Source organism: Phalacrocorax aristotelis, chromosome 4 (genome assembly GCF_949628215.1).
Source record: "Phalacrocorax aristotelis chromosome 4, bGulAri2.1, whole genome shotgun sequence".
NCBI classification, from domain to species: Eukaryota; Metazoa; Chordata; class Aves; order Suliformes; family Phalacrocoracidae; genus Phalacrocorax; species Phalacrocorax aristotelis.
This window is the reverse complement of record NC_134279.1, coordinates 12,039,596-12,066,714: the sequence shown is the minus strand read 5'-3', so window position 1 is coordinate 12,066,714 and position 27,119 is coordinate 12,039,596. Positions and strand designations below refer to the sequence as shown.

Genomic DNA, 27,119 nt, shown 5'->3' with positions numbered 1-27,119 from the left:
TTTAAGACGTTTATAAGAGATAGGACATGTTACAGTGGGTTGAATACAACCTTTACTCTTAGGTGTCTAAGTAATAGCCTCGGTGGATTTAAGTGATGTTATGCAGAAATACAACAGAATGAGTTAGAGGATGGAAGCACGCTGGGCAAACCTGCGAGCTGTATTTATCTATTGCCAACACATTTGTAGTTATTCTGCTGAAACTAACAAGGTAGAAAACCAAGAAAATTCTGCTTTGATTTAACTATTGCCAATCTTTTCCCTATAATACTAATACTACTGTAAAACGGGAACAGCAGTATGTATAAAGTAAAAACAAATAATGCAATGCAAAAAGTTGTACAGGTTTTTTACACCAATGGAGTTTTGTCAATAATTTTGGTGAGGCTGACTTCACCAAAATGTTGCAACAGTAAGTTGGAAGGCAATTCAAATATTTCCATATGATTCCTGCTGAGTTCCAGAAATAAAATAAGTTCAGCTCTTTCTGAACTTTATGGAATGTATGGTTCAAACCAAGCCTACATACTATCACATGAGAAGATTCCGATTGTCAAGAGCTTTATGTTCAGACGATGAGGCAGATATGATCTACTTGCCATTTCATCAGCATCTCAGCCTAGGTGCAAAGAAGGAAATTCAGTCCCAGTGTGCTTCACAGGAAAGCTTTGTATTTTATCTTATTTTTATTATTTTCAGCTAAGGTAAAGCTTGTACGCATCTAACTTTGAAAAGACTTGCAAAGTTTTATACAGCAAACATAAAAGAAGTGTCTTTCAGTTTTGTTTTCTTTCTAGGTAAGGGTAGGTAAATGTCAAGAAATCTCTTTAATTTCATATTCTAAAAAAGAATGATTTATGGAGAAGAGAAATCAAATTACTTACCTATAATACGAGATTTTTGAAGGTAGTTCCCTGTTTCCCTGAAGGTAACACTGAAAGATCTGTGATGATTCACCAGTTTGTACTACAAAGTTAGGAGGCAGAAACTCCATTAATTATTCAACTCTATTAAGGAAAAGCAAGATGATGAAGAAAATTAAACATAGGATACGTGGTAGTGAAAAGGAAAATATTCACCTCTTCCTCACCTGTCAAAAATCCCCAGAAGTTTCAAATGAGCAAAGCCAGCGGGCTGAGCCTTCCAGAAGAAAAACTGCTAAATTCAGGGAAGGAGAGTTTGTGAAAGCGTGATGCCATTACTGGGGATTCTTGGTCTCTTGTATGTGAGGACATTGGTGCCCAACCAGGCAGGCATTAGCATCTTTTTGCATGTAGATGCAGGTATAAATCTGGCCATTCATATAACAGAGCTTTGAGGACTACAGAAACTTTCCTGGCGTTTAGCGTCCTGAGCAGCCCAGTTCTGCAGGCTGAGGCTTCACGCTTTCAGTGTAAATGACAGCTTCAGCTCACATAATTTAGCAGCCTTCTGTTCACCCCAGGGGAACAAAATGTATTTACTAAGTACTATCCCTTAGATTTCAGTGACCACCTGTACACAGCAGAAATGTTGTGGGCACATAAAAAATGGTGTAGGAGGAAACGTGTGCGCGTGAACCTAGAGGTAAGGATCACAAATCCATAATGTAGAAATCTAAACGCCTATTCAGAAGCACACAGGTGGGAAAGTTTAAAAGCAGAGGGGGTAGAAAGAAAATGCAGGTAGTACACACATCAATGCTGAAAGAAGAGTCTTGCTATTTCTAATTTATTGAGCACCGAATTAGGATTTGAATATAAAAGATGGGACTTTGAAACATTAACTAAGGCAGTTTCAACCAAATTTAAACGACTGGTGTTTTATGGAAGGTCTGATGGTGTTCCTACCCTGAAGAAACTGGTGGAGTTCCTTAATTCCTGGGCACATACTGACACTGAAATGGGGAAACAAAATCCTTATGACTTGTAGTTAAAAACTCTACAGATAAGCTTTAGGTGATCACTTCTCAGATAAAATAACTGTGTAAGCCTCTCTCTTATACACACTCTGTCTTAACTTACATCATTCTATCTTTAATGCATCCAACATAATGCATCTGAACATCTGCTTGAATGCTCCATAATTTTAATTGATTATCATAGATGATTAAAAGGAAGGTATAACGATTACACATGTCGAGAGAACATGATCTATATTTCTTTAGATCTGTAGAATTAGCTTGTCCGAAAGGAACTGTTAAAAACAGTGTAATAAAACCGTAAGATCAGTTCCTAGAAGTGATAGTTAAATCAATAACATGTGCAACCTATTATTCTGGTTGACATAAGCCTTGAGTAGTCTGTCAGCAGAAGGTTATGCTATGAAACATAATTAAAGAAAGATAAAATTGATTACCTATCTACGTCTTGAAACTGGAAACGTATTTCTGATGATTATTGAAATAGTGAAGTGTTTAATTTATCTTCTGTTTGCACCAAATCAGTAGAAAAATCTCTTTTGCAATTTTAATGTATTACTCCTAAATTTGCTTTTATTATAAGAATGTACTTTTCCACTGTAAGAAGTGGTTATGAATAGATAACTGATATTCTTTGAAATACCAGTTTGAAATGTATAGTAATGAAATCAGATGAATACTTCCTAACATATTTCTGTGCTTATTTTACTGTATCTCTGTAAGAGCTTTCCATGTAAATGAAAACTGTAGAATAGTCATAATTGTTATTTTTATTTTTATTTAAGAAAGTGCTCTTCTAACGTTTACAGGGCAACAAGAACAAGGCATGTATCTTGCTGTCATATGTCTCTGGGATGATTTGGATTATAATGGGTCCTGAATAAGAGAGAATCCCTACAGTGTTACATCTGACAAAGCCGTTATATGGATCTATGTAAGATGTCATTGTTCAAAGCCTATTTATTTTTCTTTTTGGAGAAAAGAAAGTAATTTTATTGGTCTTTATACAGACATCAGGGTTAGATTATCTGAGATCTAGTTTCAGATGTACCTCTGAAGACACTGTGCAACTTTAAATAGGTCAGTTAACTATTGTACAGTTCAGTTTGCCTTTTTGTGAAAGGAGAATAATAAGGTAGATAAAGACCTAATAACACAATATAATAATATTTATATTTTCAGTGGTGTTGCAAGGCTTTCTTATATAACATGCCTCAGTTACACTGATGTTATGTGGCCACTGTTACAGAACTATGATTATTCTATGTCTATAACCAAAAAAACTGCCATATCTCGTTCTCTTTTTATTATACATTTATTATACATAGTGTAACTTCAAAGATATCAGCGCAAAGACATAGTACCCATGTGCCCTGACAGGAGAATAGAGCTCATTGTATATCATTCTCACCTGGTGCTTCTTCTCTTTGTAACTTTGTTTGTTGGGAGAAGCATTAAAATGATCAGGACGTAATCATTATTCAGCATCATAATCAAGAATCAGCTTTGCATAGGAAGCTTGCCTAATTTAATCTTTTTGAAATCTCTTTTAAACTGCTTTTTTGCACTAAATGAAATGAGTGGTATTTCAGTGAGCCCCATTAGTTCTATCATTTCAACTGCATCAGAGTGGTTAACAGCATACATCACGCAAGACTGGGGGAGGGAAGTAGAGCTAACAAATATTGTTTCCTAGTTTCTTGTTTTCCCTCGCCCATTTATACCATACTGATAGCCAATCCTAGCCACTGAAGAAAATAAAGTATCAGGCACAAATTCTGGCAGATAGTCAGCCTATGAATTTCAGAGCTGTCAAGGCTGCATGTTTCAATCAGTTTTGACATCTCTTGGCATTTCTCTTCAGATTCTGCTTTCTATAAATAATTCCCTTACTTGGGTGTTATTTCTAGTTCATTGCTGAACATATAGCAAGAATGCTTCTCAACTTTTACTATGGCTTTTCTTTGTCTTCACTTTTGAATCCTGTATGAACAAGAATTAAAACTTACTTGGCATTAAAATATTCTGGTATGTTTGGATGAAGGAACATATGTTGCATTTTAAATAAAATTTGGAATTCTGACACTGAGATCTTGGAGAAATTACCAGCATCCCCTTTTATATTTGACATAGTCTGAGTTTCCCCTCAGCATTTGGAGTGAGCTGGCAAATTAACGGTCTCCGTCACAGCAGGAGAGCCTAGGGAACGGGTTACATCCCCCTTCCATACTTTTCCCCTTGGCTCAGAGAAAGGTAAGTTATGGTATGATTTCCCTGGGCACCCGTTGACCTCTACTGGCCTTGTTGTAGGTTGTAGGGAGTGCAGAGAAAGCAGCTGGTGCTTTCCCCATAAAGGTCCTTTAAGATACCACCTATTTCCCTAAAGGAGGGGGGGCAGCTCAGCAAGACCAATTCATGCCCTCATGCCTGGTATTTCATTTGACCTGAGCTCTGCGAGGCTCTGGGGGCATCTGGAGAAAAAGTCCACCCAGTGACTTCCTAGGACACTGTGGCTGTTTAAACCTCTTCCCACCCAGCCACCCCCCCCCCCCCACCCCGATAGTTCTACCTTCCTGATTTCTTCTCCTGTCTGAACTACAGAGAGGCAACAGGAATCACTGACTCTGTAGGAAGCATTCTTTATCATAGCTGCTCCCATCCCAAGGAGTGTGTCAGGCGATCACCAGGCTCTTCAGCTTCCTCACAGAGAATTGTCCTGGCCAGGATGACATTTCAGTCTCTCAGTGAGGGTGGAAATATTCTACGTCTTGAAGTATTTCTGGTATGTTCACCTTCCAGTGTGATTCTGCAGTGAGTGGGAACAATATCCATCCTTTCTTGTACCCCCCAAAAATGGGATAAGATAATTGCCCTGGGAAACCAGTAAGTGATGGTCCTGATGAGTCTTGAATAGTACTAAGCCTCTGAGAGGGGTAAACTGCATAAAGATAACTAAAGGCTTTTCACACAGTTCTCTGAGCTCAAATCTTTTCTAGCAAACCTGGGTTTTTTTGTTGTTGGTTTTCAGGGGCTTTTTTCAAGATTGCAGGTTTGATTGATAAAGCCACCTCTGTTATTTTCCACTCTCAAGGTCATTTTACTTAACTAAAGAAAACTTGTAAATGGAATGAACAGATCATGCAATAAAATGGATTTCAGTTAAACCAAACTGAAATTTCTTGATAGAGCACCATCAACAGACCATTATGTGGTCCATATTTTGACAAATGCTCCTCTGTATTTTCATCAGTAACTCAGATTACAATATAATTACCAGCAACTCTGCCATGTCTACAGATGTTTTTAAGGATAATAAGCAATTAAAAGAAACATTAAAGAATGATCAGATTGCCTGGGTGCCAATAAGTAGGTTTTAATAGAGAAAAATTCAGTACAAGATACATGTGAAGAAAACATTCAAGCTATGACAAAGGGACCTTTCTGAGAAAAGGGATTTAAGAGTCATCAACTGTAAGCATGCTGCTATATAAGCTTGCCATTGCAAAAGGTCTAATGAAGTCTTTAGATATACAGAAAATGATAATTTAACACTGAAGAATGTATACACAGTGCTAATAAGATCTGTATTAAACACCTAGCATCTGTGTCTTGTTTTGAACAATACAAACAGTTCAAAATGAGCATGGAAAAACATAAGGAATCCAGCAAAGAAAAAAAAAATCCTCATTCTCGTTCTAGTGCAAGAGTTAAAGCGACTCAGATTTTTGTCTTGCAGAAAAGAAAGCAAAAGCGATCATTCTGTGTTACACAGTCATGGAAAAATATTTGAGATTAGAATAGGGACAATGTACGGAAAAAGCTTCACAGCCTCACTGAGAAAAGCACAGAAAGCTCTGAATGTTAGAAACTGTGAGCCTTGCAAAGAATCTAGCATTTCTGTTTTAGCTAAGGCATGCCTGGTTTAGCTAAGGCATGTCCCCAAAAGTTCATTTGAATACCTCAACTGAAATATCCCTGTTGGAGTAATTTCAGTAATTAATTACATCCTATGTTATAAGCATATCTTATTATTCATCTGAAACTAGATTCAACCTTCCATCCCTAGAATTTCCTGTGGGTTAGCACGCTAATTGAAAAATAATCAAAAAACCTTCTTCTTGAGTGGGTGTCAGAAGAGTATGCTTCCCAGTATTTCTTTACTTCCCTGCTGAAAAGCAGCTATTTTTAACTTCAAATCACTCTTGCAGTACTTTCTTGAACTCATTTTAAAAATACAGTGAAGCTTGACCCAACAACTGATAATGCTCTCATGAATGTTACAGACCGTAGAATAGTAAATACCTACTTTTACTCCATATTCTCCTGAGTTTTCGTCCAGGAATTCTATCTCACAATTTTAAATAAGGAGCTTGGTTTAAACCTGTGACGCTACAGGTCTCCTCAATAAGTGTGGCTTATAATCTTGTTTCAAGAGAAATATTGATCCATATGTATATAACAACACATTGGAAATATAGAAAATTTGATGACCTAGACAATTCTGTAAAAACAACCGGTCTCATCAGTTTACCCCTGCAAAACTACAGTTCTCTGTAGAATTTAGTACTTTGTTTTAATGCTGTGGCCCAGAGTAAGGCTGCCAGCCCAGTGCAGCCAAATGCTGTTTTCATTTAGAACAGTACCAATTTGACCTATGACTTAAGGTAATAGATATAGATATTGGCTAGTACTGGGCCAAGAACAGATAAATACAGAAGCTGTTAGAAATTCTCCCAGCAGATGGTTTCCTGTGTACAACTACTTTTTAAGGTCTTTCACTCTATATTACAGATATCTGCTCTTTAGCATGATCAGGAGAGAAAAAGAAATGCACTTACTTGAAGCTGTTAAACATACGTCCTCGCTGATCCACACTAATGGGGACTGTATGTCATTCTGCTCAAGCTATACTGTGATTCAGAGCTGAAAAAAAATAACAAATACAGAATCTTTAACACAAATCTAGAAGTTGTAGCTACCATGTTTATTTTCAGCTATTGATCTCTTGCCTATTTATGGGGCTGGGACTATGAGACTCTGCAGAAATACTTCCTGCCAAATGATTGCCAATAGAATTAGTAGGAAAAGATCTTTTCCTTATTTAAAAAAAAAAATAAAAGAGAGGGAGAGGGAGAGAAAGAAAATAAAATGCCAAAAGCTTTTTGCCTTTTTTTTCGCCCCGCCCCGCCCCCCCCCCCCCCCCCCCAGTGGCTGGAATTCTTTTAGCCCTTTGGCTTGGAAACCTTTTCTTCCTCATCAATTTGCCTCTGTAGATTTTTCACTGCTGGCAATTAGCAAGCAGAAGAAATCCTGCTGAGGAGAGCAAGTTAAAAGGGGACTTAAGAATGACTGTGCCTGGGAAACAAGCAGCCAATCTGGAGCAGCAGACTTCCAAATTTCAAATACACACATTACAGAGATGAACAGCCAGAGCAACCTCTCTTCTTAATTCCTTTTATCTGGGTCTCCAATCTGCTCACAATAGTATTTAGTCCAAAACTTAGTCCACTTCAATGGGCTTGGAAAGGAAATTACTAAGATTCCAGCATTCATTGTACCCCCAAAAAAGAACAATTTCGATAATGGTTCTCTACGTCTGGATAATAACCAAATGGCACTTTTCACATCCAAACCATTTCAGTCTGGCATCTTCCGGGAAGCCCTGATGTCTACAGATGAAAACTAGAACATTTACACAGGGGGAGAGCTCTTCCTGCTGCCCAGCTTTCACTGAAGATGTTTCCAGTGATTTCAGGAAATCAGGGTAGTCAGTCTTACGTGCCATATTTATGAGGAGGAAAATAATCTTACAAGTATGGATCAGCTTGAGTTCTTTCCTTAAGGTCATAAAAACTGTACAAACACAAGGCATCAGAGAAAAAATGTTCCCCAAGTGCAACTCCATTACAGCTGCTGTTGCAGAAAATGCATTTTTTGAACTTTCAAATATCATCTTAGTGTCCCCATTCATGAAGCCTGCATGATATTTTAACAGTGTGAATAAATTACAATGACTTTAGGTAAATTATCTTAAAAACATTGTCAGAACACTCTTAAATAAAAGATGGCTTTTCAAACAGAATGTAAAATGTGACATAATATATTACCACTGAGTAACAGTTTTTTGAGGGAAAGCAAAATCCAAGATGCAAAAGTCTCTCTAGGAATATTCACTTCTCACAAACAAAATCTGAAAACACAGAAAACGTTTCAAAACCCAATTAATTTCACAGCTTCCAGAATCAAAAAAACCTGAACATACTACTTCAAGTTGCCTGGTTCTTTTTCGTTTGGCTCTAAGCTATCAAAATGCAACAAGACCTAGGAAGAATTATGCATATAGGAAAGTGAGATAAGAGGGGTTTTTACTAGTTTTTTTAAATAAACTAAACAAAAAGAGAACTATCCAAATGACACAGGAATTCACTTTGTAGCTGTTCCAGCAGGCTGGCATCTATAACTGCAACTGTGTTTTTGCACTCGTGCTCCCGCCTGCTCTCCTGTTTTGAACAGTTTCTTGCCTCCTACAGCACTGCAATCTTCTACCCCAACCAAATCAAAAGGCAATCAGAGTGAGACCATTCAGTCACCACGCTTAACTGTCACACAGTTTGGAATGATTTATCAACAGAGATTTTCTAGCAACTCAAACATTTTATAAAGGACTGAAGACGGTACTAAAGTATAGGTATGTAGGGTGGTGCTGAATTACTACATTTAATTTCTGATCTGAATTTGCATTATGTTTTGAGGTATTTCCATCCAGGGCTTTGATTTTGGAATATTCTTCACAATTTGTTTAGGCAAGTGTAAATTACAGAACAAGATTTCCCAATCTGTAATTCCATTATAGTTCAGTATTGACATTTTGGTTGAAATCCTGCCCTTACCAAGTCAGTGGGAGTTTTTCCAGTCAACTTCAGCAGGGCCAGGATTATCCTTCTTCAGCTGTAATTAGCATTGCTCATTTTGCCTCATTTACATACTTCATTGTCATATTATTATCCATTTTCAACAGATGAGATTGCATGTACATATAAACCTATAAATCTCCATCCAGTCATTTAATCTTTTCCTGTCTTTGAAGTGAAGTCACTAACATAAATCGGGGCAACTTTGTCTTATTACCTGGTCTACTGAAAAGGTGATGGTGAAGAGGCAAAAAAAGGGGCTTTTCACTAAGTGAAAAAATTAGTTATGGCAAACTAGATGTAAAACATGATATCCACCACTCCCTGATACAACATTGTTGCTATGAGCAATGTAGGGACTAAGTATTCAGCCTTATTCCACTCATAGATTTATCTTCTGCTCTAACAAGGATGGAAGTGAAAGACTGGAACACCTAGGAAGGTTTAACTGTACACATCAGGTAGGAAAAGCCCTTCTTTTAATGAACTGGCATGTTTCGTGTAGGAGGCAAGACAGTCTTCCCAGGAATGGGCAGGATTCCTGCTGTGGAGTGCTGCCAGGACAGCGAAGTGTTTCCTTTTCCCACCACCTCATTTATAGCAGGAAAAAAAGAGTTGTTCTCTTTCTGTGGTCTTACCTTCTTTTCCCAATGAATTCACTAGGCCCTCAGAGAGAGTCAGTATAGATAAAAACTTATCCAGCAAACCTTTCCAACATCTACTAATTTGATTTTCTGCCTTTGCAAAAGGCTTTCACAGATGGGTTGGATGGGTCAGGCGTGACTGTAAAGGCTCCCTCTTGATCTGATGGGCTGAATCTCATGGTTCTAACTTCACTGGTCACTGTGTAATTCTGCATTTCAGGAGCATAACCAGACCAATGGAAATTAATCCTGCCTATTAAAAGTTGGATCTTTTGAGCACATTTTTGGCTGAACATCTTTCTCCCATTTCATTCCGAGTCACATCTTTTACTTCTTTGCCACAGTTTCGTACAATCTGTCTTGTTTTGTGACTGTGTTGATTAAAGACAGGCAAATACATATCAGCAGTGCAGAACTGCCTTGCTCCTGCAGTCATCCTCTGCTGCAGGAAGAGTGAAACAACATGGCAGCAAGACACCCTGGTTTTGTCTTAGCTGTCCTGAAATGTTCAGAAGAGTATTACTGGTGGCAGGCAGGCAGTTCATCTGCTTGCTTGCACAAAGCTCGCCAGCACTAGGAGCCATGGATATGCCATTCGAAAGCCCGTTTCAATAGAGAGTCAAATCCAGTTACAATTCAATGGAATGCTTCAGAGGTGTGTATCTGTGTAGTATAGAAGATACAGACAACACTCTTAAGTGGTCGACCTATTTTAGGGTTTTTACCTCTTGAATAGCCAGAAGGGGGTGTCCATTTGTAGTGTAACCTGGACACTCTCCCCCCACATTACATACTATAATAATACATCAGCAGGATTTGCAGCCTTTGCCACTTCAGTAATGAGCACAAAATTCTCACTTGAAGTGATACAATCTTGGGACACCAGGTCAGCCAGTCTTCGTATTAATCCTTTGCTCCTTATTTCAGTTACGAGCAATGAAACTGAGAACACATGTAAAAGATTGAGATAATTTGTTCCCAGACCACTGTCTTAGCATTTTTCACGGTTTTATATAGCATTTTATCTGTGTTTCCATCATTTCTTTTGGGGAATCAACAATGCAACTTGCCCATTTATGAATGATAGTGGTAGCGAGATATATGATCTTAGACCACTGTATTTTAAGGTTCCAAATGACTAGTATAGTATGGTTAATTTTATAATTAAAGCATGGCTAAATGTTTCAATTATAAAATAAATCACACTAGTTTAAGCCTGCAATAAGAAGACAATGCTGCTTTTATTCCCTTTCAAACTAATATTTGCAGTGACTCTCTCTAGTGCCTCACTGCTTCAGAAAGTTTGAGTAGTCAGAAGCATCTATTCTTATTTTTTTTTTAATACAGGAACTACTTCAATTAAACAGGCTAAGCTCACACAACATACTCTATAATCATTTTCATGACATGTAGGTTTTTTTATTTGTGTTAGAGAGAATCTAATTTTGCACAATGGAAGTTCTAAAGGAGTATTTGCTGCATGTTCAAAAACTGTGTAATGTGTAGACGTGGCACTTCAGGACATGGTTTAAGAAACATGGAAGTGTTGGGTTGGGGGTTGGACTTGATGATCCTAGAGGTCTTTTCCAATCTTAATGATTCTATACGACATGCAGTTTTGGATTTGTCTGACCATTCATCTGAAATTGCCAGCAAACACCACTGGAGGGGGAATGGTGTGTTGAACAGGAAGATACTCCTGTTAAATGGCACATAGCTCATCCTAGTTTTTATTGTTTCTCCTGAAAGTGTTGGAGATAGTAAGAAATCAGCCCGTATTTGCTTTTGCTTTGTGCACACCAAATAGAGAGAGGCTGAGGCAGTCAGGGGATATGATATTAAAAGTCAAATTACAACAAAAAATCACAACCAACAGTTCTTTATAGCAGTCAAAAATTAAAAGCAAATAACAAAAGCATTCCTTTGGGGCCTTTGATTCAGTAAGGTACTAAAATACGTTCATTGATTTATGCAAAATAATAGATCCACTGCAATTGAAGATGAAGTAAAATTACGCCCATGCTTAACAGCATTAAACTGAGTTCTAGCTTAAAACATACATATATTTCTCCTCAGGAAGATGCATGTCCATCTTTAATTGCATGTAAATATATAGATATCGGTGTTCCTCTACAATTAATTATGCTGATAGAGACTGGTCCTGGTTTTGTGCATACCTTACTAAAGAAAATCCAAATTACTCTACCTTTATGGATTACAGTAGGACAAGTAAGATATCCCGTGTTTCCATCTTGTCAGCACTTCTCAGGGATTTTTCTTTCTATCATCCTTTCCTTCCTTCCAGTGGGAAAGTTCCTTTTCATTAAAAGCAACTTATCACTGGAAGTCTAAAATACAATCCTATGAAGGCCCACGGAAAACATACTTCCTTTAATTAAAGCTGAACCCCATTGCTGGTTTTTTTTGTTAAGTGACAAAAGATGTAGATTTATTTATTTAATAGGACGTTGAGAGACAAATTTTCCTCTTTTCTTCCTCTGGGAAGTGTTTTATTGTTTGCTTCCTCTCTCTTGCCTGCTTGCTGTGTAATTTAAGACTGATGCCTCCCTGTGGGAAACAAAACTTGATCAGAGAAAAGCCTGCACTGCCACCTAAACAAATTATGTTTTAGTCACTGCTGATGTTGGCTCTGTCATAATGGAAATGTATAATTAATGCCTTTGCTTTTACTGCTTTGGAAAGAGAACTCCCTGAAACCAATTCAAGAGGGGGAATTTTAGGACTGCACCCTTTCCCTTTCTAACCGTTACCACAACAGATCACTACAGCTGCCTCTAAAAATGAATGATGGGGTCCCTGATCTCTACGGTTATTTATTCAATCTACAGTCAAGGCATTAAATAATAAAAATCTGCTGTGCAGTAAGAATTTGGCAAGGAGCAAGAGAGGAGGGAAAACTCAGTAACAGGTGAAATCCCATATTTCTCCTTTTAGAGGAGCTTGAAAAGATTAAGCTATTTCCATTAGCTTCCTGCAGAGTTGCAAGCAGTGATAATAGACATGTGCTAATTTCACTCTTGCATTGTGCGATGAAGCAGCATTTTAGATCATCTTTCACCTGTGACATGACTCCAAATATCCCCAATTAACAGCTCGCTTTTTATTTTCGGTTTTTGTCGTTGAATTTATAGCAATGGCGAAACATCTGGTATTATAACTGCAAATAGTCTCCATCTTCTCACCTCTGGGACGTAGTGTAGCTTTAGACTATTTATACTTTGATCTAAAATTCTAAATGAACGAATTATTCTGCTGTAATAGATCCTAAGTGACATTAAATGGATGGCCTCAGCTTTTTCTTTCCAAAATGGGCAGCTCTCTCACCTCTTTCAGCTACTGCACTGCATGAAAAGCTCAGCACAATGAAATAACAGCAACGCAATTTTCAGGACTGAAATAACCTTTGATTTCTACAAAGACACGTACAGGCCAAAAAGTGGCAAAGGCAACGAATGCAGTAACTGTGCTTTAGAGACATTCTGGTGTCATCGGTAACTCAGCATTTTTTGGGTAAGTTTATTATTAGTGTGTCCAGAGCTGTACAGAAACCAGAGTGAGGAGGGGAAGGTATCCATCCTCCAAAAGTCATGACCTAGATTGGCTGAAAACACGCTGAAAACAGGCTTGGCCTCTAAAATCCAACTGCTTCTGTCTGCCATTTCCTTGTAGGATATTCCTAGATATCATTCCCATACTGCTTCTTATTTCCACAGATGTTGCATTCTGAAAATCTCCAATGCCATTGTTTGCTATCACTATTCAAGTTATGTATGTAATTATCATCATCGTCATCCTATTTTACAAAAGAGAAAGCTGGGGTACAGGGGTTACGTCATTTGCTAGACGTCTTATATAAGTATTTTTTTTGTCAAAGTTGGAAATAGGTTGGAAGAGTTTGTAAAGTGCAGGCCTTAAGCAGATGTAAATTAGGTTACTTATTCTAAGACCATAAATAGCTAAGATGAATTCAGACAAGTCTTAAGTCTTCCCCCAAATCTTCTGACTTCTGGTCTTGTAACTGAATCACTGAAGTATTCTTACTCTATTTCAAATCCAAAGAAGCAGATAGATATAGCTGCGCAGTGTGACACTGTTCATTGACATGCCTGAAATTATGGAACTTATCTTAAAAAAAAAAAAATTGATACAAGTTCAAGCTAACAATAGTTCTCCCTAAGGAGAACTAAATCTAAAATAGCACCTCCTTTTTAAATGCAAAAAAATCAATTCCAGATATTAGTTTAGGAAAAGTAAGTAATTTTTAAAAGAATCAAAAGTCAGCCAAAACTTTTCTCATGTTTTGAATCTGAATATTTTTTTTTTTTTTTGCCAGTGAAAACTTTCCTACTTTCCTTCATTTCCCTCTGGCTTTTTAGTATTCTACTTTCTGTTTATGGACTAGGACGTCCTGAGAAAGCAGCTGGGATAGAAGAAGAACAGGGTAGAAGAAGAGCCATCTTATTACTGGCCTTATTCAGACAAGCCTAAATCATCTAAAGATTATAAGGCAAGAGTGAATTACCTTTCAGAACCTGAATTAGTCTGGATTCCAGTCATTGTGTGGGATGTGACTGCATGGGACAACATCTTCCGTTCAGGCATTCAGAAAGACTGGGAAGAGGCTTGGCTGCTTGCTCTGGAACAGCAACTGACATCCTTTGGGGTGCGGGCGGGACAGGACCTCCTTTGCAGACCACTGCAAACCCATTTCTCCTGGTCCCTCAGGTTTTCCCCCTTTCAGTTGCTGATAAGTCATGTAAGCCCATGGCAGCTGTCAAAGACTGATGTTTAGGGTACACGTAGCTGAAAATGGGTTAAGCCTTTTGGTGGGGTGACAGAAGCCCTTTGGGGTGTGTGTCATGCCTACAAACACCCCAAGGAGGTGCTCGGTGGGCAGGACAGCTGTGATCTGGGTGTGTCCTGAAGACCTGTCTCAGCACCTCACACACCGGGGGCTGGGGCTGGCATGGGTTGTTCTTGCCCAGCAAGGCGGCGCAGCCCTGTCTAATGCCTCTTTTCTCTTCTGCAAGAGCAGCAGGTTGGTGAAAACGAAGCTATTTATAGTTGGATGTGTTTGGAGACAACAAGACCACAAGGCATATTAAAGTACAGAGAAGGCCACTTGGCCCATGCTGCTTTCCTTATTAAAATTCTCTCCTTGTTTCTGCTCATACATCACCTCAGTTGGCTCCTTCCTCTGAAATGATGAGCACCAATAAACAGACATTGGAACACATGGAAAAGACTAAAGAGAATGCCCTGCCCCAAGCTGAGAGTTTTGGGTTGTTTATGATGATTTCCTCGCAGTAGAAACTTCATGGTCATTAGCTATTCAGCACGGCAGAGAGGCCTGCATCTCAGAGCCTTCAGCATGAATAATATTTGGGACCTAAAGTTTCCAGAACATGGGAACTTTCCACTGAGCATTGAAAAAAACAGCAAAGGAAGAAAACTAAGAGGAGCTGTGAGGTGAAACAACAACGGCTGTGAGAGTCACTCATCACCATCAGAAAAACCGGCGTGCATCGGAACTGGCACCTGTAGGAAGTGACTGGCAGGTGTGTTAAAGGCCACGGAATCTCTCTCGCTACACTGAGTGCAACACACATCAGCAGAAAAACACAGAAAACAAGTAAAGCCAACAATTATATGCATATACACGCATACATGAGCAGAGAAGAAAAAGTCTCTCTGAATGAATGTTTGAGTAATTGGGAAGTATACAATACCCCCGGGTAACCACATTTTTCTGAAAATCTATTACTGGAAACCCTGTTTGCTAAACTTAACAGCCTGACATGGGATTCCTCACACACATCACTGCAGGCAGGCGAACATACGAATCCCTTTGAGGTCTTCATAACGCTGTCAACAGATACCCCTGTGTTAACCTTCCTCCTGCGCAGCTATTTTTGTTCACCTCCTTAGTTTGTAGACACTAGTGGTGTAATTTATTTTAATTATTTGTTTTCAAGTTGAATGGCTACAGTCTCTGAACAAGAAATATCATTAGGCTTCAGCATATCAAATGGCATTATAAAGACGCTATTCATTTTGGAGGCATGCTAAGAGGATGTTAGCTTTTACATTTAACATATTGATAGGCTGAACATATTTATTTATAAAGCTAGCACACCAACTTATGTAACAATAAAATGTATTCTATAATATTGTGGCAGAGATCTTCAGATAAGAGCATTATCAAAAGAGAAAAATACACAGAGAGAGGAAATATTATAGCACATTTATCATTTATATACCTTGTAAGGTTAGGACTCTTATCTTTCTCACAGTTGTTTCACTTGAGTGGTACAAGGATAAATGTATTACATTGTACCTTTGCCTTCACAGTTATGCATTGTGCCATCTTTCACTCACTATGGGCAAAGGTAGAAACAGAATCATGCTACAACGATCTGTCTTTTTTCCACATTAGGTTCCATCTTCCTCCCTGTATGTACTGCAGCACTTGCAATAAATTGCTTAATATACGTTTAGCTGAATTTGCCTCTATATGTTATCCATAAAGATAGTTCAGAAAGTTGTGTTTCAGTGTAACTGAATATCACCGGAGAGAAGGAAATGAAGCTGAAATAAAAATATTGCGAGTTGAGAATTGGGACTAAAACCTCGAGATGATTGCGCAGAACCACTGTGAGGTTCCTTTATTATTTTATAATTAGAAGGAAAGCACGGACTTGAAAGTTAAGACAGAGGGGGAAAAAAGCAGCTAAGAGGTGCAGCAGCTGTCTCAGAAGACCAATACCAATGACAGTACCTTCTGCTGTGCCCTCTGCCTCCTGCTGCTAGAGGCAACCACTGTGCCTTCTTTCCCTCCCTAGGACCGGCTGCATTTTCTGCACTGGGCACAGGAGTGTTTGCGAAAGGTGGTGATGAACAGCCGCCCAGCCAGGGAGGTAGGCAAGGGAGTTAGAGGAGCTTCCACTCTTTCACTCTTGTAAGCTTACGCATGGGAGTCCCTAATGTAGACTACTGGGTTGTTTTAGTATGTAAACCCTTATTTTCCTCCGTATTTACGTATGGAACAGGATTCTCTGAGCCACAGAGTGGAAATTATGTGTTCAGTGCTCGTTACTGCCTGAAAGGCCAGTGGATTTATTTTCCCTTGTAATACTACTGTCTATCAATGTAATACCTTCCACCTGAATCCCTAATGATACTTGCACAATTAAATGAGCAAAATGTTACATTTTTCTAAAATATTCACAACCTTAATTTCGCAACACATTCCACGATTTAATTGAGTTCAGCTTGAGCCCTACACCCTCTTTGCCTCCAAACACTGACCAAAAATTGAGATGGCTATCTCTTGAGAAATACCTCTTATGGCAGAGCCTATTTTCATCCTTAATTTGTAGCTAATGCCGCCATAGTCCTGTTTTCATTCACAGAAGCCAAAGTGCTTCACTTCACACTAACAAAAAGTCTCTCCAGTGGTTTTTTCCTCTCTTGTCCTGCATACTGTCAATGAGCAGCGCAGCTCTAAGGAATACGTTATTGCTGCTGCAGGCCACTCCAAATGATTCTGAGACACCCTTTATATCATAGCCAAAAACAGATGAAGAATCGGGTCCCTTGGGATCCAGGCATTACCCTGTTCAGCTGAAGCCATTCTCAACTGGTTTGTCTGAAAGCGATTTTGCATTTTAATTTTTAATAATTCTTTAATCCGTCTGAAATGGGGGAGGGAGAGCAAACAAAACAGAATCCCTCCTTCTCTCCTTTCTGCCTTATTCATATTCCCATTTTTTCCCTAAATTCCATTTTCTCTAGTTTTAGAAGCTATTGGTTGAATATTTTAGTACTTCTTTACTGTACTTTGAAGTACTATGAACTCGCACGTTATTTTATTCTATTATTGCTCTACTTGTTTTAGTAAGAAAATCTTCTGTGAAGATACCCTTTTATTACTGCATTGAAAGACAGAGGCACATAGGAATGGCCAAACTAGAATTAGGGTGCCCCTGTATTCTTCAGAAAATCTCTCCTTTTCTATTTCGCCTCCTTCTTCTTGTAATCTAACTTTTCTGTGCCATTTCTTCCTACTGTAAATTCTTTCATTTCAGCAGATTTCTTTATCGCACTTTGTCTTACCATGGACTAGTTGCTGTATATTCCTTGTAGAGATGTGTGTATATTACTGAAACTCCCTCAGAACCTCGAAACATTTTCTTTATTTTAAAAGCAGTCTTATCTCAGTTTCATAAAGATTAACTTTAGCTCAAAGCTGCTCTGTGACAAAAAGTCTCACTTCTAAATGCATGAACCAGAGAGAATACACTGAAACCTCTGCAGGTAGCCATTTTTTGCCAGAAATTTTAAAACAAAAGCAGTGACAAAATACAAATACAGAGGGGGAAGTTAAACAACAAGTTTAGGACAAATGAGATCTACTTCAATCTTCACAACTTCAGAGCCTGAAAAATTTGTGCAGACTGAGCCTGCATCTTACACACAATTACATGTAATCTTAAGAGCTGAAATTGAGAGGATTAGTTTACTGCTAGTTCCAGCAAGTACTAGCAGCCTGATTGTATTTTCAGGGCACTGGTGGGCAGCAGCAGATGGTGGTCATTTCCCTGGCAGGCCGTATCGGGGATAATTACCAGATACAGTTCCAAGGTTTATGATATTATAAACCTCTCTTTCATTTCTCATTCTCTGAATGTAGAAAGTATGGCCCTTTTAACTCCCTTCCTATTGATTTTATGCTAGTGTAACACCTTTGCCTTCAGTGATTTTGAAATGATTCAGTGGTGAAGTAAAACAAGAAATAGACCTTCTAAATCAATAAAAATAATAAAAAAATACTGATCTTAATGCTGTTCTTATTTTTTTTTGCATTGGAAAGTGAGGAATACCCTTATGTTGATTAATGAAATAAAATGCAATAATTACTAGCAGAATTTGCTGCATTGAGTCCTGGCAGAATTCAGTACCACAGCCTTTAAAAATTGCTGATGCTTAAGATGACTCTGAAATAAATTAGCCTGCGAAATAACTATACCTACAAGACTAGTAATACTTGAAATGGGCCAGCCAGAATGCCGAATGCCTGTTTTGAACTGGACTAGGTTATATCTTTTAGTTTAGTCTAATTTGGATTGACTGTACTACAAAAAATGAGGAAGATAGAACTCAGGCCTTACAGAGTCTGCAGGATAGATGATAATGCAAGTTAGAGCACGTGGGTCAAGATTAGCCACAAATCTATTTCGGTGGAACACTCTTGTTCAAAATGTTTTATAGCAAGGGGACAGATACTAACTGAATGATGTGTCTCAAGTAACAAAGAAGAGACTCACTTTTGTAATAAACTTAATTCAATGTGGTTAAATTGGCTAAGTCAGAACTTTTAACCCATTTCAGAGATTCAGTTTCTGAGTGGGGAGTTTTACCCAGTCAGTCCAGAAGGACCTTGAAAAGCTTCAGAATCAGGCCTACTCATGTCCAACAAGGAAAAGCAAAAAGTTCTCCACTTAGGGCTGAATAACCTTATGTGTCAGTACAGGCTGGAAGTCAACCTGCAGAGTGCCAGCTATGATGGAAAAGGTCTGGCAGTTACTGCAGATGCCTTGTTTAAAATGAACTAAAGAGTGTGCTCTCACAGCAACAAGGCAAACTACACATGCAGCATTACGAGGAGAACAGCCAGCAGAACAAGACAGATTGTTATACCTATCTAACTCAACACTCGTGGAGGCTCACCTAAAACACCATGGCCAGTTTTGGGACTCTCCAGTTCAAGAGAGACGTTGAGAATTTGGAAAAAATCCAGCAGATTACCAAGACAATAATGGCCCTACAGCACACAGCTTGTGAGGAGAGACTGCAGAAGCTGGATTTGTTTAGTTCAGGGAGTAGGTGGCTATGCAGTCTGCAGCTACTTGGGGGGCACTTACAAACATAACGCAGCCCAGCTCTTCTTATATTGGTGGCTACTATAACATCCTGGAGGAAAGGGTTCCTCGTCAGGAGAATGGCAGTAGTAAATATTTACCCATCATGAGTTCATTTATTCTCTTGGTTTCTAACCACGTATTAGCAGGCCAGGGCCAATTAGAACAGCAAAATTTTTGCTGAAAGATAGCCCAAGGGGAAAGAGACATGCTCAGAGCTTCCACCTTCTAGACCTCTAAGGTATTTGGTACTTAATAAGAAAGTGTAAGAGTGCTTCTTCTGTCTCATATAGAGGCTGGAGAACTGCAATTTCACTTGTAGTTGACGGCAAGAAAGTAATACACAATGGAGTGAAAATTAATTACGCCAGCTTAACAGAGTAGGAAAGATACAGGAAGGACACAGAAAAGAGGAATATTAAAAACAGAGAAAAAGAAAATAAGAGTAACAGTACCAAATTAACTAATCAGAGTAATCCAGGCATCTTTTTTGCATCTAGTCACAAAACAAAGAAAGGGTTAACATGTTTCATCTAGACCAAGTGGTTTCCAAAGTGTACGATATATTGCCATGGAGATAATCCATGCTGTGAGCCCATTACTGTATCATCTCTAATTTTGTTTCAGGTATGGAAAAACTATACCATCTCACACAAGTAGGTGGGTTATTACTGGGGGGAGGGGGTGGTGAAGAAGTTTGTTGTTTTGTAGAAGCTATTAGAGAAAGTAAAAAACGTCCCCCTATCTCCTATCAGAGGCCCTCTGAGACCTACTTAGGGAGTCCTGTCACAGTGACCTCCCGTGGCCATTCCCTTCAGATCTTGCCAGAATTGCTCCTAGGCAAGCTCAAAACCAAGGAGAAAATGAGAACTGACAGAAGATACTCTTCCTAGAAGTAAATATATTGCTTCTGTGAAGCTTCTATCCTTTACTGTCCCTGAGTAATAAGCGACTTGTCCTGAAGCATTCGCTTGGCTTGTGAAGTGCTGTAAGAAAATGAAAATGTGGTCTGTGAGATACTAATATTTCGTGAACCAAGGAGTGAGGATCATTCTTGCCCTCTGATTAATCCCTCATGCACTGCTCTAGTCCATTAGAGACATAAAGGTGCCTTTAACAGGCCTCTGAGCAAAGTGCTTTATGCAACGTATTCCCTGTCCTTGACACAGAGACAGGGAGTATCTTAAGCAGTGTCTCCGACTAACACAAAGTATTCAGAAACAGAGGAATGCCTCCAGGGAGCTCTTTCTGCCAAGAGAAATTAGAGCAGCTCGTGGTTATTCTAACTTATGGGGGAAGCTGAGATGAGCCCAGGGCTGTGGGCTCGGAAAGGTGCCAACCACGACCTGTTCTCGGGCGCACTGCGTGGAGGAGCTGTGGCAGGAGGTGCCCAGTTCTGCGCTCCTGTGACCATAAGTGCATCCTGCTGGTCCCCGCGATCATTGCAATGCAGGGCGGGGTTTAGCCCCTACTGAAATGAGGAAGGCAGCAAAACTTTGGAAAATTATTGTACTAACCTTTTTTTTTTTTTTTTTACAGTTTTGGTGCAATTTACACCTCATTGTGTAAGACTGTATTAAAAGTTACTGAGAACTGTTAGTTGTTTCACATAAAAACAGGAGGGGTGCTCTGCAAAACAGAGAATATTACTTACTTAGCATCCCTCAGACTATACCAAACAATTTAAAGAAGGGGACAAATGTTTCAAATACACTTTCATTTCTAAGTCAGACTGACACAGAGAGCAGCACGCACTGCCTAATGGCATTGCTAGGTTACTACTCAATACTAAGCTGCAATGCATTGGCTAACTTTTTACAAGAGGGCTTCAAACATGGGTGGTACAACGACCTTTGTGGGTCCTGCCTGAAGACATTTTAAAGTACACATGCTGTAGGGCATGATCTCCGTATGATCTTCTCTGTCATTTTATTATTGTCTTCTTATAAGTCTTGGGAACTGTAATTTTAGTATGAAAGATCCGCCTATCCACTCAAATATAACAAAAACTGTGCAATGAATCTACAGTGGTGTGGATGCAGAGAAAAGTAGGAAGGCCTAAAATAGAAAAGATGACTTGTTATGGAAAAAAACAATTCTAGAATGTTAACAGATAATCAGAAATTTTGGGAAAAGGGGAAGGAATAAAGGAAGAAGGAAAAGAAGATTCCTCAGTAGTACCTTTCCTAGAGTACTATCAAAGATTACCTTGATAACAGCACCAATTTCTCATGCTCACCAACACAAGAAATAATAAAACCTCATAACAGTTACAGACCTGGCATATTTTGCTTCAGGAGTAGCCTATCTGTTGGCATTTTTCAAGTTTGTCACTTAATGTCTTTACGTAAGCATCACGTTAAAACGGAACATTTGAGTAACAAGACTATTCCCTCCCCCCAGTCACCCACTAAATATTCCACCAAAGCCATATTTCTCACAAGTATATTTCCCTTCAAAGAAGTATTTTACACCAAAGCACTCAAAATAGAATTGTAAACAGTAAAAATCTAAACTAGTAGGAATCTGCTCATCTCTGACATCCACAATTTTCTTGAATTTAGGATATATTAACTTCTGCCATATTGTATGGTTACACAGAGGATCTTCCAGAAACAATTTTACTGTTGAAGCTGGAAGCCAATGTCAGGAACTCAGTAAGTGTTACTGTTTATGCAACTGAAAGGCCTGTTGAATAAATGGTCCTCTGCAGTGCTGTTATACTTCTCTATTTCTGTATGCCAACTATGATATTTTCTGAAGTATATACCCTCATGGTATCTAATCACTGACAGTCAAACACTCCACTTAGGTATGGTTCCAGCAGTGCATAGGAGCCATAAAGAAAACTTAATGAGCTTCCTGGGGTTTGCCTATTATAGAGAAACATCCATGTGGCATATAGCTGCTTGGTGCTAATTCTGAAAGAAAAAAAAAAAATAGGTGTAAAATGTAATAGAGGGAGGCCTTGCACCAATGGGAGAAAACTATCAAGTGCTGAATTTATGGTAAACCTTTTTAAAGTGCTAACCTGGAGATTAATGAAAAGATCTGAGACTTCAGAAAATTTCTGCACTTAAATTAGTTCTTTCACAAGGAGTATGGCTAACAAAGTTCTTCCTATAGATTTATGACTTAGATCTTTATCCCCTGTCCATCTCTACTCTAACTCTAGTTCTTTCCTATGCATTCCAATATCTATCTTTCTCAGTTTTGCAATATTGAGTCCTTCCTCCACATCCTCTAACCTGCTCTCCCATCCCTGTCCCATCTCTCCCCCAAACCTATTAAGAAAGAAGAAAAAATCATGAGTCATTCTGAGCCACAAATATTTTGAGTAATTCATCTGGCACATCAACAAAACAGATCAACTCAAGTTCCCTTTATTTTTCCCCTGATTCTCATCACTAACATAATGTCCCCCCTCAAGACAGCTGCTGAAAATTGTAGGCAGTTCAAACCTCTGAGAAGTTTGAAAAACCTTTTTCTCTCAAAATCAAACTGCTTAATAGGTTGAAAAATTACTTGGGGGGAACAGAAAGGTGTTTGCAGAACAAATACAACCAGATGACCAAGATAAATAAGCCTAAATAAAAGTAGGCAGCCAAGAAATCTGGTTATTAGCATAACTTTAAAGTACAGACGGAGGCCCTTCCTAAACAAAAATTGTACTGTATTCCCATCATTCCTGAATTTGTTACTCAAGGTCACATCATTGCACCTTTTTGTGGACATCTTTCTTCCAAAACACCCCACGGTTTTCAGAGATAGCTCTATATTATACCAGAGCTGCTTCAGCACGGTGGTATAAGAAGCCAGCATACCAAGGGAGCCACTGGCAAGGTTGTGGGCTCAGTGGAAGTGGGACTTGATTCCATAACCAGATCTCGAAGAGGTTGTATTAGGACCCAGCAACTACTGGCAGTGAGCCGCAGCATGCCAGGTACAGCAAGGGGAGAAAAGATGGCTAAAAACACGCAACACCTTGAGGGCCAGCAAGTGGCTGCAGGCAGGGCAAACAGAGAAGCCAGGTGCCCTGTCCCAAAGTGCTCATTCCCTGCTACACTCAGATGAGCTGAACATCTCTTTCTTGTTCCTACAGTTTGCTGCATCTGCAGAGTGATGCAAATGGTTGTTTTTCACCTCTTAGTGCTGCTAGACCTGGGTGCTGCCCCGTTCTAGACAGACTGCTCCTATTTCTTCCCTCCTGTTTTCATTGCCCTCCCTTCAGCAGAATGCACAGAGCTGTACCGCCAGCTTTACCAAGGGTGACACATTTAGAATTCAGTATTATTCACACAGATATTTCACTTAATGCTGTTTCCGTCCTCTCCTTGCTGCGGATATCCCCTTCAAAGTAGCATTGCATCCAGTTTAGGACACAAGTGTTGGATGGTAGCAGTAGCCATGCTGCCTAATTAACAGAGAGCAGTGCTGTTGCCCCATCCCTATGGCCTGACCTAGCTTGCAGGGAAGGAGCATAAATTAATGGGCACTGGATACACCTGAAATGGGGGCACCTCACCATTTCTAGGCCCAAGTACATGCTGGGCTTCCTCCACCCTGCACACAGTGGGTCAAGAAGTGGCAGTGCACAATCTTCACACTCCTTGACTTCAGTGGGAAGGAAACTGAGGTGTGTATACAAGAAAACTGCAGTCTGCTCAATAAATCTTCTGAATTGGACTCCTATTCGTACCTAGCTTTGAAATACCTGGTTTGAGGTGTACTGTAGATACAGTCATTCCTATAGGATCATTTAAGGCTCCTCTATACTTTTTTTTTAGGGTGTAGGGGGAGTGGGGTGGTGGTGGGTGGGTAGTACTAATTTTCATTTTATAAGCAAGAATTTGCTTCTCTCTTTACAAGCTCCTTTTATTTTACTGTCTTTCTTCCCTACTCAAAAATGCAATAAAAAGAGCAAAACCACATAAACACGAGAAACTTCATAATAATTTCTTTAAAGCTTAGATGTTTTAAGAATTCAGACAGGGAAGGATATGTATATTTCATGAAGTTTGCAAACATCACATTAGATACTCTCTGATCAAAATATGTTGTGCTTTATGCTGAGACTGTCTGGGGTGGAGCACTTGCTATTATTTCAGATATACACTCAGACTTTCCTACTTAAACTGAGATTTAAAGTTTTCCAGTTCCCCAATCCCACAGGCTTTCATATTTCAGTGATGAATGGTATTAGCTACCTTAAATTGGCTTACCAACCACCCAAGAATTACAAACTCAGATAGCAGTTGTCCACCTATGATCTATGTTTAATCAATTGGTGGGAAAAGCTTTGAGATTTGAGACCACTTGGTCACTGTGCAACACTTTCCTGCTGGAGAAGCAAGGAGAAAAATTAAATAATCATTAAAAAGTAACTTTAGATAGAGGCAATCAGTTGAAGAAAAACAAGTACAACGTATCCTGCAAATTCAAAGTGATGCTTATAGAAACTTAATATTTTTACAAGCTCAGAAATATTTGTGAAACTGCTGTAGGTTGGAGTAATCAATAACAATTAGAATAAGTTTCTGCTGTTCCAGCAAAATATGAGCATACCTTTGTTCCGCTCCATACCAATGCAGAGTTACTACTGACACTATACCAATACCACCAGAACACTAAGTTAATTCATTTTAACAATTTTGAAAATAATTATTTTAAATTGCCTTTGTTTCCCCCATCCCAAGTAAGTAGCTATAAATTAAGAAACTTGTAATAACTCCATGAGGCGATAGTAAGATTTCTTTGTCGTGGCTCTCTTATTATCTGTAGCAACTTCTTAAAAGTCTTGAAGATTAGAAAGCTGCTTCTAAGGTTGTGTGTAAGGAAGCGGCAAATCATCATTTGACACACTTAAGATACAGTCTGGGGGGGGTGGTGTAGGAGGTATGCTCCCTATTGCAGTAGGTAATTTATCTGGCTTTTGTCTTGATGTTTTTTTTTCATCAAATCAAATGTAATTGCTGAGTCACATTTGTACTCAAAAAGCATATTTAGCCAAAGTCACCTCTACTTTTTAAAGCCATCCCTGTTCTCTCATATAACAAACATGGCATTCTATACTTTACCCATCTTTGTGTGAAAAAAAAATGGGGAAGACCAGAACTGTATACAGAGCTTTCCAAATCTGAATCTAAAATGACTAATAGTAGTCAAGAAGAAACTGGAAAGACTGCAGAAATGCTGATTCTTAAAGACAGATGGTATTAGAATTAGAGTAGACAGACTAAACAAGAAGGCAAAAGATAACCAAATAATCTCATTTGCCTTTTTACATGAGCAGTCCTGCTGTGGACAATGGGATAAATCATACCAGAAAACCTAAGTAACATTTTAAAATGTTGCAATCTTCTTAAAAATTATTACGAGAAATGTTACCATTTTCACACAGACACATGTGTGAGGAATGTAAGTAAAATCTGAACCTACTCATTCTTAATAGAGACTCTGGAGATGCGTCATTCCCCCCATCCATTTCTTGACCTTCATTTGCCCTGAAAAACATTCCAGGTATGCATAATAATTTAGCTGGTTATGGTAGGCTTTAGTGATACACTTCAGCTCCTTTCACTGCCAAATGTTACAGTACACTGTAAACACTGAAGTACAGGCATATTTACCTTATTTCTTCCTTGTGTAGATGATTTCTGAATTCTCAGCACCTCTACACTTATGACTCACTCCATGAGTCGGTCTTCTGAAGGAACAACCCAAGACACGTCAAGCAGAAACTGTGCACAGTGAAAGGAGCGGGCATATTGCTTCTGGTTCCCCTGAAGGTATCAGGCCTGGGAAGAGCAGAGAACTGCATGACATTTCCTTTCAGAAATAAGTGGTGTTACCGGTTTGGCCAAGAGCAAATCTTTACACCAGCTCTACAAGGACCCTGGCCCATGTGGATTGCAGAGCCTTTCCATGCGATACCTTAAGGATTCTGTTTTGAATACTGTTTCAGGATCATACGATAACTTGATCTTAAGGGTATACATGCAGTGGTAATTAAATTTTTGGCTGGTGAATTATTGAATTGATATCCAGTACATGTGAGATTACTTAATCAGATCCTCCTCTCAAAGTTGCTCTGGTCTAGTTTCACACAGTAGGCTGCTCAAGACAAGAACCCTCTACACCTGTACCTGTATCAATATCTAGCCTTGTACTCAATCACCCGCATTCATAACTCCCTTCAGCTTTCAGAAAGGAGTTCTTTCAAAATGCTAACGAGATACACAGTTTATAGGGATTGGCCTCTCTTTGTACACACTGGCAGTAGTAGGGTCAGAGCCACCAGCTGGACTTAGCATTCTTGTGACAGAGGCAGACTGTCCTCTCTGACTCGTCCACACACCGTGGAGAGGAAGCTGACAAGAGGGTTCTTTTCTCTGTCTTTCATTTTCTATTACATTCTCACTCACTGCTCCTGCATTAATGGCCTTGTTCAGTTCAACAAGATTGTTATGTATGTGTTTCGTTGTTGTTAAGTATTACACTACGATGAGGTAGCAAATTATTTTTTTTCAGGGGATGTGCTGAACAAATATCCTTCAGGGGATAAAAGCAGGTCAGCTATTTCAGTAGGCAGCACCTCCAGATGTAATTCCTCTATGAATTATATACACAGATATAAACTCGCAGACACTCTTAACTGAACTGGCATTTTTTATAAGAAGAGGCTGCAAACTGAAAAAGCTAATTTTTTATAGCAACAGTCCTA

General features: G+C 39.0%; 1 long non-coding RNA gene across 1 annotated transcript; it reads right to left on the bottom strand.

The window, feature by feature from the left end:
• Positions 1 to 890: 890 nt before the first annotated feature.
• LOC142056906 (uncharacterized) lies at positions 891 to 26,190 on the bottom strand. Its single transcript, XR_012660465.1, has 3 exons — positions 26,026 to 26,190; positions 6,739 to 6,823; positions 891 to 1,007 (listed from the first exon to the last, which is right to left on the bottom strand). It is a non-coding gene; the product is annotated as an uncharacterized LOC142056906 (long non-coding RNA).
• Positions 26,191 to 27,119: the final 929 nt, after the last annotated feature.